Raw genomic sequence first — 20,948 nt, forward strand, 5'->3', positions numbered from 1 at the left:
ATCATCTGAAGACGTGGGGTCATGGTTCCACATGTATGCTGATGACACCCAGCGCTACCTCTCTGGACCCCTCCATTGTCTTTGTGTTGTCAGACTCTTTGGCCAACATCCAGTCCTGGGTGATCATACATTGGGAAGACTGAAGCCAAGGGCAGAGCTATGGATGAAGGAATGGATCAAAGCCCATATTTGGCCAGCTTGGCACAGAACTGCTGCGATGATGTCCTCCAGTTTCACATTGCCATTTGCGTCAGAGTCAAAATGGTGACATGATGGTGATCGGGAATGAAAAAGTTAAATGAGTAAATTATTTGCAGTCAGTTTTAACTGTTCACTACCTCGGCATCCTATTTGACCCTGAGATGAGCCTCCGATTCCATATCCTCTCCATCACAAAGACCGCCTACTTCCACCTCCGTTACATTGGTCATCTGTGCCATTGCCTCAGCATACTTGTTGCTGAAACCTTCGTTATCCAGGCTTGACTATTCCAATGCTCTCCTGGCCGGCCTCCCATCTTCCACTCTCCATCAACTTCAGTTTATCCAAAATACTGCAGCCCGACTCCTATCTTGCACTAAGTCCTGCTCTCCCATCACCCCTGTCCTTACTAGCCTATGTTGTTTCCCGGTCTTAAACTTTGTATTATGATTCAACTTAAATTTTAATTTTTCATCTTCATGTTTAAATCCCTTCATGGCCTCATCCCTATCTCTGTAACAGCCTCCAGCTCTACAATCCTCCAAGATATCTGCAATCCTCTGACTCTGGCCCATCCTAGCATCCCTTTGCACCACTATGGGTGTCTGTGCCTTCAACCATCTGGGCCCTAAGCTCTGGAAGTCCCTCCCAAATGCATCTGCCTCTCCACCTCTCTCTCCTCCTTTAAGACCCTCCTTAAAACCTCTTTGATCAAGTTTTTAGTCACCCCTTCTAATATCTCTTTCTTTGGCTCGGCATCAATTTTTATCTGATTTGCTACTGTAAAGCACCTTGGGAGGTTCTTTCTAAGTTAAAGGCACAATGTAATTGCAAGGTATTGTTCTACTTCTGTTCACCCTATTTTCCCTTTCTATTATTCCCTCCTTCTATAGTTTTATCATTTTAGCTTTACTTTCATTTTATGTCTATATAATATATCCTCTTTTAACTTTTCCATATATTTTCTGAGCCACTAAGATCCTACCATTTATTTAAGAGGTGGCTCCCACATAATTCAGTATTGGCCTTTGATTTACTAAAGATCCAGATCTAAAAGGAAATTCTTCCAATTGATTTATTGGGGGATGAAGTTTAACTTTGGTTTAAAAATACATCAAGAGAATAACTGTGTCATAGAAACATAGAAGATAGGAGCAGGAGTAGGCCATTCGGCCCTTCGAGCCTGCTCCGCCATTCAATGAGATCATGGCTGATCATCCAAATTCAGTACCCTGTCCCTGCCTTCTCCCCATATCCCTTGATCCCTTTAGCCTTAAGAAATATATCCAACTCCTTCTTGAATATATTTAATGAATTGGCCTCCACCGCCCTCTGGGGCAGAGAATTCCACAGGTTCACCACTCTCTGGGTGAAGAAATTCCTCCTCATTTCAGTCCTAAATGGCTTACCCCTTATCCTTAGACTATGACCCCTGGTTCTGGACTCCCTGGCCATCAGAAACATCCTTCCTGCATCTAGTCTGTCCAGGCCTGACAGAATGTTATAGGTTTCGATGAGATCCCCTCTCAATCTTCTAAACTCCAGTGAGTATAAGCCCAATCGACACAATCTCTCCTCATACGTCATTCCTGCCATCCCAGGTATCAGCCTGGTGAACCTTCGCTGCACTCCTTCCATGGCAAGAACGTCCTTCCTCAGGTAAGGCGACCAAAACTGCACACAATACTCAAGGTGTGGTCTCACCAAGGCCCTGTACAACTGAACCAAACATCCTTGTTCTTGTACTCGAACCCTCTTGCTACGAAGGCCAACATACCATTTGCCTTCTTAACCGCCTGCTGCAACTGCATGCTTACCTTCAGCGACTGGTGTACAAGAACACCCAGGTCTCTTTGCACTCCCCCTTCTCCCAATCTATTGCCATTCAAATAATAATCTGCCTTCCTGTTTTTGCCACCAAAGTGGATAACCTCACATTTATCCACATTATAGTGCATTTGCCATGTTTCTGCCCAATCACCCAACCTGTCCAAATCGTGCTGGAGTTTCACGACATCCTCCTCACAGCATACCCTCCCACCCAGCTTTGTGTCGTCTGCAAATTTGGAGATATTACATCCAATTCCCTCATCCAGATCATTAATATATATTGTGAACAGCTGGGGTCCTAGGACCGATCCTTGCGGTACCCCACTAGTCACTGCCTGCCACTCGGAAAACGACCCGTTTATTCCAACTCTTTGCTTTCTGTCCGCCAACCAGTTCTCTATCCAAGTCAATACCTTGCCCCTAATCCCATATGCCTTAATTTTGCACGCTAATCTCTTATGCGGGACCTTATCGAAAGCCTTCTGAAAGTCCAAATACACCACATCCACTGGTTCTCCCTTATCTATTTTACCAGTTACATCTTCAAAAAATTCCAGTAGATTAGTCAAGCATGATTTACCTTTTGTAAATCCATGTTGACTTTGTCCGATCCAGTCACTGCTTTCCAAGTGCTCTGCTATTACATCTTTTATAATGGATTCTAGCATTTTCCCCACTACCGATGTCAAGCTTACCGGTCTATAATTCCCCGCCTTTTCTCTACCACCTTTTTTGAATAGTGGGGTAACATTAGCTACCTGCCAATCCATGGGTACCGTTCCAGAGTCTATCGGGTTCTGGAAGATGACCAGCAATGCATCTACTATTTCTAGGGCCACTTCCTTAAGTACCCTGGGATGTAGATTATCAGGCCCTGGGGATTTATCGGCCTTCAGTCCCATCAATTTTCCTAACACCATTTCCCTACAAATACTGATTTCTTTCAGTTCCACCCTTTCATCAGACCCTATGTTCCCCGGCATCTCTGGGAGGTTATTTGTGTCCTCCTTTGTGAAGACAGAACCAAAGTATGTATTTAGTTGGTCTGCCATTTCTTTGTTCCCCATTATAAATTCCCCCGATTCTGACTGCAAGGGACCTACGCTTGACTTCACCAATCTTTTTCTCTTCACATATCTATAAAAGCTTTTACAGTCAGTTTTTATGTTCCCTGCAAGCTTACTCTCATATTCTATTTTTCCTTTCTTAATGAATCCCTTTGTCCTCCTTTGTTGAATCCTAAACTGCTCCCAATCCTCAGGATTATTGTTTTTTCTGGCCAATTTATATGCCCTCTCCTTGGACCTTATGCTATCCCTAATTTCCCTTGTTAGCCGCGGTTGGGTCACCTTTTTTGTTTTATTTTTATGCCACACTGGGATGAACAAATTCTGTAGTTCATCCATTCGGTCTTTGAATGTTTGCCATTGCCTATCCACCGTCAACCCTTTGAGTGCCATTCCCCAATCAATCCTACCCAACTCGCTCCTCAGACCATCGTAGTTTCCTTTATTTAAATTGAGGACCCTAGTCTCCGAGTCAACTACTTCATTCTCCATCTTAATGAAGAATTCGATCATATTATGATCGCTCCGACCCAAGGGGCCTCGTACAACAAGATTGCTAATGAATCCTTTCTCGTTACATAATACCCAGTCTAAGATGGCCTGATCTCTGGTTGGTTCCTCGACATATTGGTCCAGGAAACCATCCCGTAAACACTCCAGGAATTCCTCCTCCACAGTATTGTTACTAATTTGGTTAGCCCAATCTATATGTAGATAAAGTCACCCATGATGATTGCTGTGCCCTTATTGCACGCTTCTTTAATTTCCCTTTTAATGCCATCCCCAACCTCCACCTTACTGTTTGGAGGTCTATAAACCACTCCCACTAATGTTTTTTTCCCCTTAGTATTTCTCAATTACAACCGGGGTAAAATTCAACTTCAGCAGGGGTACACTTGAAAGGAAAATCGGCTGGAGTGTATAACGGACGGCTGATCCACTACCGCCTCTTTTGGGCCCATGCTAAAGTACAATTTGACTCTTCTTGTGCCGCCAAAGTGATTAAGTTAGTCTTTTGATGTCTTTTTAAGGACTGTGGCTTCTTAATGAAAGAATGTCTTGGCAACAGAGAGAAGTGGATGCCACCAATATCTTGTCAGCAGTGCAGCATCATGCTGGTTAACAAACCCTGTTTTGATTAGCTACGAAAAATAGATTTAAAAACCAATTTATGTCAAAAAGCAGTTTCCTTTTAACATTCATTTGTTCATGCATTTATTGTGGGGAAAAGTAGGCCAATGATACAGTGATGTGGACCCCGGAAAGTTGGGCATGGAGGCCTGAGGCCTACAACACACCTGGAGCACTCAGCATGTCCAATGTAGGCTGGGGACTGGCAGCCAGTGCACAAGTTGTCCATGAGGCCCATTACTCACCCCAAGTCCTGTTTAAATGAGATATCCACCTCATAATACAGCTGGCAGATACAACACTCATTTTGAATGGGTGCAGAAGGAAATCTTGCCATAAAAATGAATGGAAAAATATTTGGATACCCCTGCCCTTTGCCTTCCTTTAGCACCCCTGGCCTTTGGCACCAATAGCCCTTTGCCTAGTACCCTTCAAACCCCCCCCCCCATCCCCAACCCACCCACAGCCAAGAAAGTGCATAGTGCATAATAGGCAGCTATCAGACCTTCACTGGTTGCTCGTGTCCAATGATGCATTGTAAAATATATGCCTAGGCCACCAGGAAATTATGACCACGATCTTTATAGAGGAAGCTGGTTGAGGGTTGCCATGTCCCCTTTGCAAAAGCAATAGGTTTTTCCTCATAAAGGTGCTGGCTACTGCAGGAATGGCAGCCCCAAAAACAAAGGCTGCACCCAGGTTGAATGAGGGCTCCCTCCATGCTCTTGTGGAGGGAGTTAGAGGACATCAGAAGGTCCTCTTCCCTGGAAATGCAAGGAGGAGGCCTCCTCAGCAAACCAAAGCAGCTTGGCTGCAATTTGCTGAGGAAGTGAGTTCGAGGTCTGGGTCAGTGTCGAAAAAGGTTTAATGATCTGCTGAGATCACCTAAAGTGTGGCCTCTGTGTTCTGGGAAATGGAAGTTCAAGAGTGAGGGCTCAGGGAGAATTCCATGCAGAATGTTGGTGGTGACACTGAGCGCAAACCACCGTTTATTGGACAGATTATGCCTCAGGTTTTGAGAATGTTGGACTTATATTCATCTCCATGTGCCAGCCACCTGTGGTTGAAGCGTAACCTTACGCGAATCTGGCATGGATGAGTGCATACATTGCCTGATGGCCAGCAATGTGGTCGCCTGCTGCTGGATTGGCCACATGCAGACCCACAAGGGGTCGCTCCCCGCCCTCTTCCTCGTCCTCTTCCTCATTCTCTTGCTCTTCCTCCGAGGAGGCTGTGTGCTGAGCCACTTGTTCATGCAGCAGCACTAAGCCGCGCTGCTGTGCGATGTTGTGCAGGGCACAGCAGACCACGACGATTCTGGACACCCTGGCTGGTGCATACTGCAAGGCTCCTCCAGATCTGTCCAGGCATCGGAAGTGCATTTTGAGCAAGCTAATGGTTTGCTCGATGATGCTTCTGGTGGATATGTGACTCACATTGTACCGCTCCTCAGCATCGTTTGATGGCCTCCTCATCGGTGTCATAAGCCACTGTTTCAGGGGATAGCCCTTGTCGCCAAGAAGCCATCTGGAAAGTTGGGTTGACGGATGGAAGAGCTGAGGCACAGTAGACTGGCGCAGGATGAAGGAGTCATGGTAACTGCCAGGGTACTTTGCGCAAACATGCATAATGATCTTCCTGTGGTTACACAGCAGCTGGACGTTCAGGGAGTGGAATCCCTTGCAGTTGATAAATACAGCTAGGTTGTGTTGGGGTGCCCTAATAGCTACATGTGTGCAGTTTATGACGCCCTGCACCATTGGTAAGCCGGCCATATTGGCAAAGCCAACCGTACGCTGTCACACTTGGGCCACCCGTGGAGAAGTGGATGTAACTGTGCGCCTTTGCAAAGAGGGCATCAGTGACCTGCATGATGCAGGTGTGTGCGGCCGACTGGGAGATGCCGCTGATGTCTGCAGCTGATCCCTGGAAGGAGCCCGAAGCAAAGAAGTTGAGTGCGGTGGTGACTTTGACAGCAACTGGTAAGGAGTGTCCACACGCTCCTCTGGGCTGCAGGTGTTGGTGCAGCATTGTGCAGATGTCAGCGACTACGTCTCTCAAAAGTCTCAGCCTCCTTTGGCACTGCTGCTCAGTCATGCTGAGAAAGCTGATCCTCTGCCTGTAAACCCTGTGTTAGGGGTATCTCCTGCGGTGAGGTGCAGCTCTGCGCTGAGGCCCTCCGCCCTGTGCATCATCAGGTGGGTGAGGAAGAGGTTGGCGCTCCTGGTGCTAGTGCTTCTGTTGTGGTTGGTTGTGGTGCTACCGTGGCTGCTCTTCCTCCGAATCTGACGACCAGGATGAGAGGGTATAAATGGTCCCCATCCCCTTGCTATAGATTTCAGTTGAGGCAAGAAGCTTGCAAGCGCACATTCGAAGTGGCCTGAAATTATTCCCATCAGGTCACACTGCAGATGTGTGTCAGCTTGAACTGTCACAAGGTCAGTAGAGTTGCAAAATCTTATCCCAAACCTCCAGCAACAAAGTTGTTGCGTTTGAATGTCAGTCATGTTACAGGAGTGCTTTTAAAGTGCTGCACCAATAATGACTACATATCGTGTTCTCCACCAACTCACCCCTTGCAGCTGGCCTGTTTCTGACAAGGCGGGAAACAGGAGCCAGAAGCATGAAAATGGGAAACCACTATAAAAAAGAGGATTAGCAAGGTAGTTAACAGGCTGCTAACTGCCTTAACTACCTGTCCCACCAGTTCCAGTCGGGTCAGTTTGGGAGCGGCTGACCCGACACTCACGAAAATCGCGTGGGGGTGGGTTGGCAGTCTGAAGCCATTTTTTCCGATTTTCACTGCCCACCTGCCTCTAAACCCACCTCCTCAGGGCTATTAAAATCAAGCCCTATGTAAATGGCCTTTATCCAACCAGTTCAGACCATTTGTGCACACACACAAATAGCTTGGGCAAGATTATCAACCGCGTAGTGTATGACAAAACCGTGCCTGGGGAACTACTGCAGTCAAAACTTGTTTTTCCTGACTCTGATGGTGAGAAGAAATTGAAGGTTCCAGATCAGAAGAAGGAACTAGTAAGGATCAAAATCCATGTATCAAAATATATTATAAAATATAATAATAATTACTGAGTAAGTGACTGATTGCTGAACGACTGTGTATGGCACTGTGACACCATGCAGTACCCATGGTGATGAGGAGTGAGCATGTGTGGCTGTGAGGTTACATGCCAGACTGAAAGACTACATTATATTATTGTACCACAGGTGTAGAGCTCAAAGAAAACCTTACTGTGCTTTTCCAAACAAAAACCTCTTTTGTCATATTGATAAATTTAAACCTCTCAGATGATTTATCCCATCAAAGCCCTGAAATTCCACAGGGATTCTCCTTGTCTCTCGCCGTGACTTCAGTGGGACACCAATGGAACCCTCAGAGAATCCCATAAATGGCTGAATACAGCCATTTCTCTAGGGATTCTGCCAGTGTCCCACTGAAGTTACAGCGGGAGACAGGGAGAACCCCTATGGAATTCAGGGCCTATATATGTTACACTCTAGTCTTTTAAAAATAAAACATAACTTCTGCTTATTACATAGTATTACAAAGTATTTACAGCACAGGAACAGGCCATTCGGCCCAAGTCAGTGTTTCTGCTCCACATGAGCCTCCTCCCATCCGACTTCCTCTAACCTTGTTAACATATCCTTCTATTCCTTTCTCCCTCATGTGTTTATCTAGCTTCCCCTTAAATGCATCTATGCTATTCGCCTCAACCACTCCTTGTTGCAGTGAGTTCCACATTCTAACCACAATTTGGGTAAGGAAGTTTCTCCTGAATTCCCTATTGGATTTATTAGTAACTATCTTATATTTATGGCCCCTAGTTCTGATCTCCCTGCAAGTGGAAACATCTTCTCTATGTCTGCCGTATCAAACCCTTTCAGAATCTTAAAGACCTCTATCAGGTAGTGCAGGGGAATAGAACAGTTTCTGTTTCAGTCACCTAAGTGTCAGCCTAAACCATTCCTAGGTCAGACATATCACAGAATCACAGAAACCCCACAGTGCAGATAGAGGCCATTTTGGCCCATCGAGCCTGCACCGACACATATTCCACCCGATCCCCGTAACCCCTGCACCAACACATATCCCACCCTATCCCCGTAACCCCACTAACACTAAGGGTCAATTTATCATAGCCAATCAACCTAACCTGCACATATTTGGACTGTGGGAGGAAACCGGAGCACCCGGAGAAAACCCACGCAAACACGGGGAGAATGTGCAAACTCCACACAGACAGTCACCCGAGGCCGGATTCGAACCCGGGTCCCTGGCGCTGTGAGGCAACAGTGCTAACCACTATGCCACCGTGCCGCCCGATAGTATGATAGTACATCGGCTGCCCATGTCCTAACCCGCACCAAGTCCCGTTCGCCCATCATCCCTGTGCTCGCTGACCTACATTAGCTCCCGGTTAAGCAGTGCCTCGATTTCAAAATTCTCATCCTTGTTTTCAAATCCCTCCATGGCCTCGCCCCTTCCTATCTCTGTAATCTCCTTTAGCCCCACAACCCCCCGAGATAGCTGCGCTCCTCTAATTCTGCCCTTTTGCGAATCCCTGATTATAATCGCTCAACCTTTGGTGGCCGTGCCTTCTGTTGCCTAGGCCCTAAGTTGTGGAATTCCCTGCCTAAACCTGTCCGCCTCGCTACCTCTCTTTCCTCCTTTAAGACGCTCCTTAAAACCTACCTCTTTGACCAAGCTTTTGGTCACCTGCCCTAATTTATCCTTATGTGGATTGGTATCAAATTTTTTGTCTTAAAATACTCCTGTGCAGCGCCTTGGGACGTTTTACTACGTTAAAGGCGCTATATAAATACAAGTTGTTGTTGTTGTTGTTGTTGATCGGATACAGAGTAATATTCTCATTATCTGAATAATGGGCATCAGCCCATCTCAGAGGACCTCTGTTTTTCTAAAGCGGACTTACTCACTCCTTTCCCACTCCGATATGGCCAACTGCAATTTTTAATTTTAATAACACACCCTCCCCAAACCAGTGCGGTCCTCTTTAAATATGCAGATCAGGCTCCAATGGTGTTATCGGGACCCGATCGGCCATTTTAACCTGAGGCCTGAGTGGGGCAACAATGGTGGCCTCCCTGCCAGGCAAAAACAGCAAAAAGGGCCAGAAGATGCCCAGTAAAGTAAATTCTTTTAATTTTAGTTTCCATGTGGGCTAGGAAAAGCAGAAGTGTTCCTCTGGGCCTCACCTCGAAATCTTGAGCCTCCCTTGCCCTGGGGTTCCTCCCCGTCCCCTGACCAGGAGCACTTACCTTGTGCTGGGGACCGTAGCGTGATTTTAACAGCCAGGCAGCCGCTTCCTGCCAACCTCTCGGCCGTTTTGGTCCGAAAGTCAGCAAGTTGCATGATAATGAGGGCCAGCTGTTAAAATCGGCCGATAATTCCCACTGCCGCTCGCTTTGCCGCATTTTTGCCTGACAGTTAAAATCGAGCCAATCGAGTCTAACACAAGGTTCATGAAATCTTTACGGAAACAGTATTTCTGGGGAATACAAACTATTACATAATCCAAAAAAACACTTTAGCGCAATACTCAGGGAGCACGCCATTGACAGAGGTGCTGCCTTTTGGATGTGACACTAAAGCAAGGCCCTGTCTGCTTGTTCAGGTGGATGTAAAAGACCCCACACAGTCATTTTGAAGGAGAGCAGGGAGCACTCCCAGTGAAGTGGCTAACATTCATCCCTCAACCAACAACACCAAAACAGATTAACTGATTACTCACCTCATTGCTGTTTGTGGGACCTTGCTGTGTGCAAATTGGTTGCTGTGTTTTCTTACATTGCAACAGTAATGAATTGGCTAGGAAGTAGTTTGGGATGTCCTGAGGATGTAAAAGGCATTATATAAATGGAAGTCCTTCATGACACTGGGGTCTTAATTAAAAGCTGTGATTCTGTTCTTTACTACTAGTCTATGTATAAAAATGCCTCCAGTTAAAAAGTTGCAGTGTTTTTGAAGGCTAAGATTACCATTTCATTCCTTGCAAAAATACAGGTCACTGGCAATGGTAAACTGGTATTTTCTTCGAACATTTATTTAGTTAGGTTTAATTTTATTGGAGAAACTCCAAACTTCCATCATGAAATGCTTCTGCTGATTCAGGTATTATGTTAGAATCTTACAGCATCAAAGGAGGTCATTTGGCCCATTGTGCCTGTGCCGGCTCTTTGAAAGAGCCATACAATTAGCCCCACTCCCCTGCTCTTTCCCCACAGCCTTGCAAATTTTTCCTTTTGAAATATTTATCCAATTCCCTTTTGAAAGTTACTATTGAATCTTCAGGAAGTGCTTTCCAGGTCATAACAACTCGCTGCGCAAATATAATTCTCCTCATCTCCCCTCTAGTTCTTTTGCCAAGATATTTTATTGATTAGCACAAAGCTCTTCAGCAGCCTGGTCTGAGTAACGTTACTTGTTATAATAGAAAAGCCGTACGTATTTGAAATGTATATTTTTATGCAGGGCGTTATGCATCACAGAGCAGTTTGATTAGAAATGAGCTCGGCACCAAATATTAACTATTTCTCCTTATGTGGCTGGTGTCAAATTATTTGTCTTATAATTACTCCTGTGAAGTGCCTTGGGACGTTTTACTATGTTAAAGGTGCTATATAAATGCAATTTTTTTTTTAATTGTATTTTTATAACAGAGAAATTTGACATTCCACAGATATAAAAATTAGTTTTTCCGGGCCATAACATAAGAACATAAGAAATAGGAGCAGGAGTAGGCCATTCGGCCCTTCAAGCCTGCTCCGCCATTCAATGAGATCATGGCTGATCTTCTGCCTCAACTCCATTCACCAGCCCTATCGCCATATCCCTTGATGACTTTACTAGTCAGAAATCTATCGACTTCTGTTTTGAATATACCCAATGACTGAGCCTCCACAGCCCTCTGGGGTAGAGAATTCCAAAGATTCACCACTCCCTGTGAGAAGAAATTTCTTCTCATCTCAGTCCTGAATGGCCTACCCTTTATCCTGAGGCGGTGGCCCCTGGTTCTAGACTCCCCAGCCAAGGGAAACATTCTCCCAGCATCCACCCTATCAAGCCCTGTAATAATTTTGTATGCTTCAATGAGATCCCCTCTCATTCTTCTGAATTCAAGAGAATACAGGCCTAGTTTACTCAATCTCTTCTCATACGACAGTCCCGCCATCCCAGGAATCAATCTCGTGAGCCTTCGTTGCACTCCCTCTATGGCAAGTATATCCTTCCTTAGGTAAGGAGACCAAAATTGTACACAGTACTCCAGGTGTGGTCTCACCAAGGCCCTATATAATTGGAAATAACAACAGGAAATGCTGGAAAACTCAGCAGGCCAGGCAGCATCGGTGGAGAGAGAAACAGAGTTAACGTTTCAGGTCGATGAACTTTCGTCAGAACTGGAAAAAAAGCAGGAAATGGAAAGCAAGTTTGGGGCTGGAAAAAGGGGGAGGGGATGAAAGAACAAAAGGGAAGGTCAGTGATAGGATAGAAAGCAGGAGAGATTGAGAGACATTGAGAGACATTAAGAGATATTCAAGACAAGGGGAGGTGGAAATGGGACAGGTTAAGGAACAAAGGATGGTTCTAGATGGGGTGTGAATTGCGCTGGCAGAATGAAGGACAGCTGAAGGGAGGGAAGAAAAAACAAAAAGTGTGGATAAAAAAAAGAAAATGGGCCAGAAATTCCAGGCCAGAAGCGTGAGTACGGTCGGGTTACTCACGCATCTGGCCGTTGGAAATGCCGGCGTTCAGCAGGAACAGCGCATGCGGGGAACGCCGGCATTTCCAGACCCAGGTCTATTCACAGCGCGTGCGACTGCACAGGCAGTGCTTGCGCAGTGAACTTTGTAGATTTCACTGATGGATTCAGTGAGGGTAAGTCCCTAGAACTTGCACTTGAAAAAAGCAAGTGTAAAGTTGTTCATTGGCTGGGGAAGGAGATATATTTTATGGAGGAGCTTATGAAATGCAATATTTAGGTTTGGGAAAGGGAGGGAAGTTATTTTAAGAAATTTTAACTAAGTTTTAAACTTTAATTTTTTTTTTTTAAACGGGTTTTCAGAACGGTAGGTAGAAGGAGCAATTGTGGCTGTGTGAATGGAATGTGAGAATGAGTTATGTATGTATGTCCACATATATTCCTTTACGTATATGTATGTATGTTTTATATTCCTTTACTAATGTGTATGAATGTATATTTTTAATTATGATTTTCCAATAAGTTACTTTCTCTGAAAGTCATAATTAAATAATACATTCATACACATAAGTAAAGGAATATATACATAACACGCAAAGGAATATATACAGACATACATACTTTCAGAAGCTCCACGATAAGAAATATCTTCCTCCGCAGCCTCTGGAGCAACTGTACCCATGCTTTTTTCATGTGTAAGTTGTAATGACTGGACCTCACTGAAAGCATTAATGAAAGCGGCGAATTATACTGCGCACGCGCTGCCTGTGCAGTCGCACGCATTCTACCTCTGAACCCCTTCGTTCAGAGGACAGGAAATGCCGGTTTTCCCCACATGCACTGTGCATGCTGAAAACCGGCATTTCATCCGGCCAGATGCGTAAGTACCCCGACCGTACTAGCGCATTTGGAAGGGAATTATTGGGCCAACATTTTACATGTCAATAAAATAAAAAATTTAACAATTGCACAACTTGCCCCCTCGCATCTGCGACTGAGGGTCCAAGGAGGTGCATTGCGCAAGAGGTCATCATCGTACGTATCCTCACACTGTTCCCTTTGGGGAACTGTATGAAGTGGTGGAAGGATTTATGGCCGTGATTAACGCTCATTCCGTGACCGTAACCATCTTTGAACCAGCCATTAGGGTGGTTAGTCCTATGGCGGGCGGGTTTTACGGGCTCCCACAACCCATCTGAGGGGGGGGGGGCCACCAACACCCACGGACGTAAGCATCCCGCTGGATGTCCACCCAGAATTTAAAGTTGGAGCTCCGACTCCACTTGCCGGGACTGTCTGGAGTGGGGTTCAAAACCCTACTCCTTCTGGCCCAGCGGCGGGGATGCTTACTGCTACGCAAAAGGCCCACTCCGCACAAAAGGTGACACCCATACGTTTCCTGCTCCTTTTCCCTCCCCGTGACTGGAGCCCTATGCTGCCATTTCACGTTGCTAATTGGATTGGGCCTTTGTCATAGCGGTAGGATCCCCGCTGCTGGGCCAGATCAGGGTAGGGTGTCGAACCCCGCTCCAGACAGTCCCGGCAAGTGGAGTCGGAGCTCCGGCTCTAAATTCTGGATTGACATCCAGTGGGATATTTGCGTCCATGGGTGTGGGTGGCCCCCCTCCTTGTATAGCTTGTGGGAGCCCGTAAAACCCTCCCGCCATAGGACTAACCGCCCTAATGGCTGGTTCAAAGATGGTTACGGTCACGGAATGAGCATTAATCATGGCCATAAATCCTTCCACCACTTCATACAGTTCCCCAAAGGGAACAGTGTGAAGACACGTATGACGACGACATTGCTAAATAAATAAATGGAATTAAAAAAATTCTTTTAGGGCTTTTAAAAGTCTTTAAATTGCTTTAATTCTCTTTAAAACTACTTCAGATTACTCAAAATAATGTAAACATTTTAAAAAGTTTATAAAAGTTACCAAAATCTTCAAAAAACTTCCAAAAACCTATTTAAACTGCTGCTTTGCATGTAAAAATCCTTAGCAGCTTGACAGAAACATTGGGGGCGTGTCCAGTGAAACTGAGACCTCAAGGGGCGTGTCTCACTTACACTGCACGCTCCTGGCTTCGCGCTGGCTGCACTCCTGGGCGGCGTGACGTCATACGCTGCCCGGGAATGTGCTTTCTATTTCTGCAAGTTCAGGCGTCCCAGAAGCTGATCGGCACGAGCGCGGGGTAAGTGCAAATACGGGGCTTGCACGCGCTGCAAGCCCCGTTCTGGAATTTCTGGGCCAATATATATATGTGATAGGGGCCGAGGTTATGATCTGAAATTGTTGAACTCTGTGTCGAGTCCAGAGGGCTGTAGAGTGCCTAATCAAAAGATGAGGTGCTGTTCCTCGAGCTTACGCTGAGCTTCTGTGGAACAGTGCAAGAGGCCGAGGACGGTGAGGTCTGAGTGGGAATGGGGCGGTGAATTAAAATGACAGGCCACCGGGAGCTCTCGGTCCTCCTTACGGACTGAACGGAGGTGTTCCGCAAAGCGATCACCCAATCTGCGTTTGGTCTCCCCAATGTAGAGGAGACCACATCGTGAGTAGCAAATACAGCATACTAATTTGTGAGAAGTACAAGTAAATCACTGTTTCACCTGGAAGGGGTGTTTGGGGCCCTGGACAGTGGGAAGGGGGGGAGGTATAAGGGCATGTGTTGCATCTCCTGCGCTTGCATGGGAAGGTGCCGGGCGAAGGGGAAGGGGTGCTGGGGGTGCTAGAGGAGTGGACTAGGGTGTCGCGGAGGGAGCGGTCCCTACGGAATGCTGAAAGGGGAGGTGAGGGGAAGATGCGTTTGGTGGTGGGATCACTTTGGAGGTGGTGGAAATGCCGGAGGATGATCCGTTGAATGTGGAGGCTGGTGGGGTGAAAGGTGAGGACAAGGGAAACCCTATTGTGGTTCCAGGAGGGGGGAGCAGGGGTGAGGGCAGAAGTACGGGAGATAGCACGGACACGGTCGAGGGCCGTGTCAACCACAGTAGAGGGGAATCCTCGGTTGAGGAAAAAGGAAGACATGTTGGAAGCACTGGTATGGAAGGTGGCATCGTCGGAGCAGATGCAGCGGAGACGGAGAAACTGGGAGAATGCAATAGAGTCCTTACAGGGAGGAAGTGTAGTCCAGGTAGCTGTGGGAGTCAGTGGGCTTGTAGTGAATGTTTGTCAATAGCCTATCCCCAGAGATGGAGACAGAGAAGCCGAGGAAGGGAAGGGAAGAGTCGGAGATGGACCATGTGAAGGTGAGGGAAGGGTGGAAATTGGAAGCAAAGTGAATGAAATTTTCTTGTTCAGGGCGAGAGCAGGAGATGGCACCGAAACAGTCATCAATGTACCAGAAAAAGAGGTGAGGGAGGGGACCCGAGTAGGACTGGAACAAAGAGTTTTCCACATATCCCACGAAAAGGCAGGCATAGCTAGGAACCATGCGGGTACCCATAGCAACACCTTTGATTTGGAGGAAATGAGTGGAGTCAAAGGAGAAGTTGTTCAATGTGAGAACAAGTTCAGCCAGGTGGAGGAGGGTGGTGGTGGATGGGGACTGGTTGGGCCTCTGTTCAAGGAAGAAGCGGAGCGCCCTCAAGCCATCCTGGTGGGGGATAGAGGTGTAAAGGGATTGTACGTCCACAGTGAAAAGGAGGCGGTTGGGGCCGGGAAGCTGGAAACTGTTAAAGTGGTTGAGGGCGTCGGAAGAGTCGCGGATGTAGGTGGGAAGAGAGTGAACAAGGGGAGAAAAAATAGAGTCAAGATAGGAAGAGATAAGTTCCGTGGGGCAAGAACAGGCTGAAACGATGGGTCTACCAGGGCAGTCCTGTTTGTGGATCTTGGGAAGGAGGTAGAAGCGGGCTGTGCGGGGTTCGGGAACTATGAGGTTGGCGGCCATGGGGGGAAGATCTCCAGAGGAGATGAGGTCAGTGACAGACTTGGAAACGGTGGCTTGATGTTCAGTAGTGGGGTCATAGTCCAAGTGGAGGTAGGAGGAGGTGTCGGAGAGTTGGCATTCAGCTTCCGCTAGGTAGAGGTCGGTTCACCAAATAACAACAGCACCACCCTTGTCAGCAGGTTTAATGACAATGTCGGGGTTGGATCTGAGAGACTGGAGTTCTGCAAGTTCAGAGGGAGGTAGGTTGGAGTGGGTAAGGGGAAACAGAGAAATTGAGACGGCCGATGTCATGGCGGCAGTTAGCAATGAAAAGATCTAGAGAGGGTAAGAGGCCAGAGGGAGGGGTCCAGGTAGAACGAGAATTCTGAAAGCGGGAGAAAGGGTCAGCCATGCGGGGGGAAGACTCCTGGCCAAAGAAGTGGGCACGGAGGCGAAGGCAGCAGAAAAAGAGCTCAGCATTGTGCCGAGCTCAAAATTCATTGAGGTGGGGGCGTAAGGGGATGAAGCTCAGGCCTTTGCTGAGGACTGATCGTTCGGGGTCAGAGAGGGGAAGGTCAGAAGGGATACTGAAAATGCAGCAGGGGGTGAGATTGGGAGAAGGGGGGGTCAGAGGAAAGTGAAGGGGAAGAAGGTTCCGGAGGGGCGTTGGTGTTTAAAAGTTGATGAAGCTTGCGATCCTTGACATCAGAAAGGAAGAAAAAAAGTTTTTTATTGAAGTGTCGAATGAGTCGAAGGATGAAATGGAACTGGGGACGTGGACAGCTTTGAGATAGAGTGCGTCGGTGCTGCTGAAGACAGAGGTCGAGTGTATTCTTGTGGCGCCGCATGGCGTTGAACGTGGATAATTGGAGTAAGACTTCTTTACTCCTGTACTCAAATCCTCTTGTAATGAAGGCCAGCATACCATTTGCCTTCCTAATGGTTTGCTGCACCTGCACATTCACTTTCAATGACTCGTGTACAAGGACACCCAGGTCCCTTTGAGCATCTGCATTCCCCAATTTATCACCATTTAGGAAATACTCTGCCTTTCTGTTTTTTCTACCAAAGTGGATAACTTCACATTTATCCACATTATATTCCATCTGCCATGTTCTCGCCCACTCACTGAGCCTGTCAAGATTCCCTTGAAGCCTCTTCACATCCTCTTCGCAATTGACACTGCCACCTAGCTTTGTATCATCAGCAAATTTAGAAATGTTACATTTAGTCCCCTCATCCAAATCATTGATATAGATTGTGAATAGCTGGGGCCCAAGCACCGATCCTTGTGGTACCCCACTAGTCACAGCCTGCCATCCTGAAAAAGACCCGTTTATCCCTACTCTTTTTTTCTGTCTGTTAACCAATTCTCAATCCATGCTCGTATATTACCCCCAATTCCATGTGCCCTAATTTTGTTCATCAACCTCTTGTGTGGGACCTTACTGAAGGCCGTCTGAAAATCCAGATACACCACATCTACTGGTTCCCCTTTGTCCACTCCACTAGTTACATCCTCAAAGAACTCCAATAGGTTTGTCAAACAGGATTTCCTTTTCATAAATCCATGTTGACTCTGCCCAATCTTACTATTAGTTTCTAAGTGCCCAGTTATTGCATCCTTTATAATAGATCCCAGCATTTTCCCAACTACTGATGTGAGGCTAACAGGCCTGTAGTTCCCTGTTTTCTCTCTCCCTCCTTTCTTAATAGCGGGGTTACATTTGCTATCCTCCAATCTGCAGGAACCATTCCAGAATCTACAGAATTTTGGAAGATGTCAACCAATGCGTCCACTATTCCAATGGCTACCTCTTTCAAAACCCCAGGATATAGGTCATCCGGTCCTTGGAATTTGTTGACTTTTAGACCCATTAATTTTGCTAGTACTGTTTTTTTACTAATAATAATTTCTTTAAGTTCCTCATTCTCGTCACACCCTTGGTTTTTGCATATTTCTGGGAGGTTTTTTGTGACTTCCTCCGTGAAGACAGAAACAAAGGGCCAGTAATTCCGGTCCCAACGCGTGAGTACGGACGGGGTACTCATGCGTGGGCCCGTTGGAAGTGTCGGATTTCAGCATGCACAGCGCATGCGCGGGAAACCAGCATTTCCTCCAAGGGGTTCAGAGGTCCAACGCGTGCGCACAGGACTCTGCGCACACATGTTGAACTTCCTTCTTTTTGACAGGTTTGCCCGTGTGTAAGGGCCTGAACTTTTTAGAAATGTAAAAAGGAGACGTAAGGACTTGATTCTTTTAGGTAAGTGGTCTATTATTTTAAATTATAACATTTTTTCCACAGCTTTATTGTTTTTAAGGACTTTACAGTAAGGTAAGTTTATTTTTAGACCCGATTTCTTAAAAAATTATTTTTTTCAAAAATTTGATTAATTGTTTAAAATAGTTTTTTTTAAGTTATTTATAGTTCATTTAATTAGTGGGATGTTTTTTAAAATTTTATTTAAAGTTTAAGTAGTGTTTTGGGTGCCTGTAGTTTTCATGAGTTTGACAGTTCTTACTATCAAACTCATGAATGAAGTTTCCCCTCCCCTGATTGGCTGCCCAGTGCTCACCTGATCCCAGCCGGCACATCGCACTAACTACGCCGCTGGATCAGGCAAGCACAGCGCGCCGACAGCTGAACCGGGCCACAGAGAGGACTTCCAAGCAGTTCCAGGCTTCAGCTGTCGGCGCGCCGGGTAAGTGCACATCGGGGGCTTGCACGCGCGGCATGCCCCCGATCCTAATTTCTGGGCCAATGTATTTAATTAATTTCTCTGCCATTTCCTCATTCCCCATTATAAATTCTCCCATCTCTGACTGTAAAGGACCTACATATACCTCCGCCAGTGTTTTCCTTTTCACATACCTGTAGAAGCTTTTACAATCGGTTTTATATTTTTTGCTAATTTGTGCTCATATTCCATTTTCCCTTTCTTTATCAATTTCTTGGTCCCCCTTTGCTGATTTCTAAAAAGATCCCAATCCTCAGGCTGACCGCTTTTTCTGGCAACTTTTTCAGCTTCCTCTTTTGACTTAATACTAGCTTTAATTTATTTTGTTAGCCATGGTTGGATCACTTTTCCTTTTGGGTTTTTATGCCCTAGAGGAATATATGTTTGTTGCAAATTATGCATTATTTCCTTGAATGTTAGCCATTGTATGTCCATCTTCATACCTTTTAGTGTAGTCTCCCAATCTACCATGGCCAACTTGTCCCTCATACCCTTGTAGTTTCCTCTGTTTAGATTAAAGACCTTAGTTTCAGATTGGACTACATCACTCTCAAACTTAATATAAAATTCAATCATATTATGGTCACTTGTCCCTAAAGGCCCCTTTACCACAAAATTATTGATTAGCCCTTTTCCATTACACAGTACCAGATCCAGAATAGCCTATTCCCTGGTTGGTCCCTCCACATACTGATCCAAAAAACCATCTCGCATGCATTCCAAGAATTCGTCCTCCACACCATTAGTGGTAATTTGATTTGCCCAGTCAATATGTAGATTAAAGTCCCCCATGATTACCGTATTGCCCTTGTTACATGCACTTCTGATCTCTTGATTGATACTGTTCCCTACATTACCATTACTGTTTGGTGGCCTATACACAACTCCTACCAATGTTTTCCACCCGTTGCTGTTTCTTAGCTCCACCCAAACTGATTCCAGTTCTACATCACAATCTGCCAAGCCAAGATCTTTTATCTCTACTGTACCAGTCTCATCCCTTATTAACCTCCTACGCCACCTCCTATTCCTTTTTGTCTGTACTTCCTAAATGTTGAGTACCCTGGAACATTCAGTTCCCAGCTTTGGTTATCCTGCAACCATGTCTCTGTAATGGCAATTACATCATACCCATTTACTTCTATTAGTGCCATTAATTCATCCACTTTGTGCGAATGCTGCGTGCATTTAGATAAAGTGCCTTCAACTTTGCCTGTTTAATATTTTTCTGCTCTTTGACCCTCTTTACTGTTGGCTTTTGTTTCTGCTCCCTACTAGTTTTGCTGACTACTTTTCTAACTTGCACTTCCAGCTTTGTTTCTCTCCGTTCTTAGCCCACACTTAGGTTCTCAGCCTCCTGACGAACTAGTTTAAATCCTTCCCAACAGCACTAGCAAACGCCCCCTGTGAGGATATTGGTCCCGTTTCACAGAATCACAGAAACCCCACAGTGCAGATAGAGGCCATTTCGGCCCATCGAGCCTGCACCGACACATATCCCACCCTATCCCCGTAACCCCATGTATTTAATCCCCCCTAACACTAAGGGTCAAATTATCATAGCCAATCAACCTAACCCGCACATCTTTGGACTGTGGGAGGAAACCGGAGCACCCAGAGGAAACCCACGCAAACACGGGGAGAATGTGCAAACTCCACACAGACAGTCACCCGAGGCCGGATTCGAACCCGGGTCCCTGGCGCTGTGAGGCAACAGTGCTAACCACTATGCCACCCGTCCAGCTTGTACAGGTCCCACCTTCCCCAGAATCAGTCCCAATGCCTCAGGAATTTAAATCTCTCCCTCCTACACCATCTCTCCAGCCACGCATTCATCTGGTCTATTCTCCTATTTCTGCTCTCGCTAGCATGTGGCACTGGGAGTAATCCTGAGATTACTACCTTGGAGGTCCTGCTTTATAATTTTTTTCCTAGCTCCCTATATTCTGCTTGCAGGACCGCTTCCCTCTTTCTACCTATGTCATTGGTACCGATATGGACCACGACCTCTGGCTGTTCACCCTCCCCCTTCAGAATGTCCTGCAGCCACTCAGTGACATCCTTGACCCTGGCACCAGGGAGGCAACATACCATCCTGGCGTCACGTCTGCAGCCACAGAAACATCTATCTGTTCCCCTTACGATAGAATCCCCTATCACTATTGCCCTCACACTCTTTTACCTCCCCTCTTGTGCAGCTGAGCCACTCATAATGCCACGGACTTGGCAGAGAGGGAAATGGATCCAGGGGACTCCTGCACTACCTTCCTAGTTCTTTTACTCTGTCTGGTGGTCACCCATTCCCTGTCTGCCTGTGCACTCTTTACCTGCGGTGTGACCACCTCGTTAAATGTGCTATCCACGA

The 20,948-nt window shown here is 46.3% G+C and overlaps 1 protein-coding gene across 1 annotated transcript in view; it reads left to right on the plus strand.

The window, feature by feature from the left end:
- The window catches only part of sv2ca (synaptic vesicle glycoprotein 2Ca), a 416,052-nt gene that overhangs the window by 56,865 nt on the left and 338,239 nt on the right, over positions 1-20,948 (plus strand). The gene's annotated exons all lie outside the window — the stretch shown is intronic.

Source organism: Somniosus microcephalus, chromosome 1 (assembly GCF_052327205.1).
Source record: "Somniosus microcephalus isolate GS21.2 chromosome 1, FLI_Smic_1.0, whole genome shotgun sequence".
NCBI lineage: Eukaryota > Metazoa > Chordata > Chondrichthyes > Squaliformes > Somniosidae > Somniosus > Somniosus microcephalus.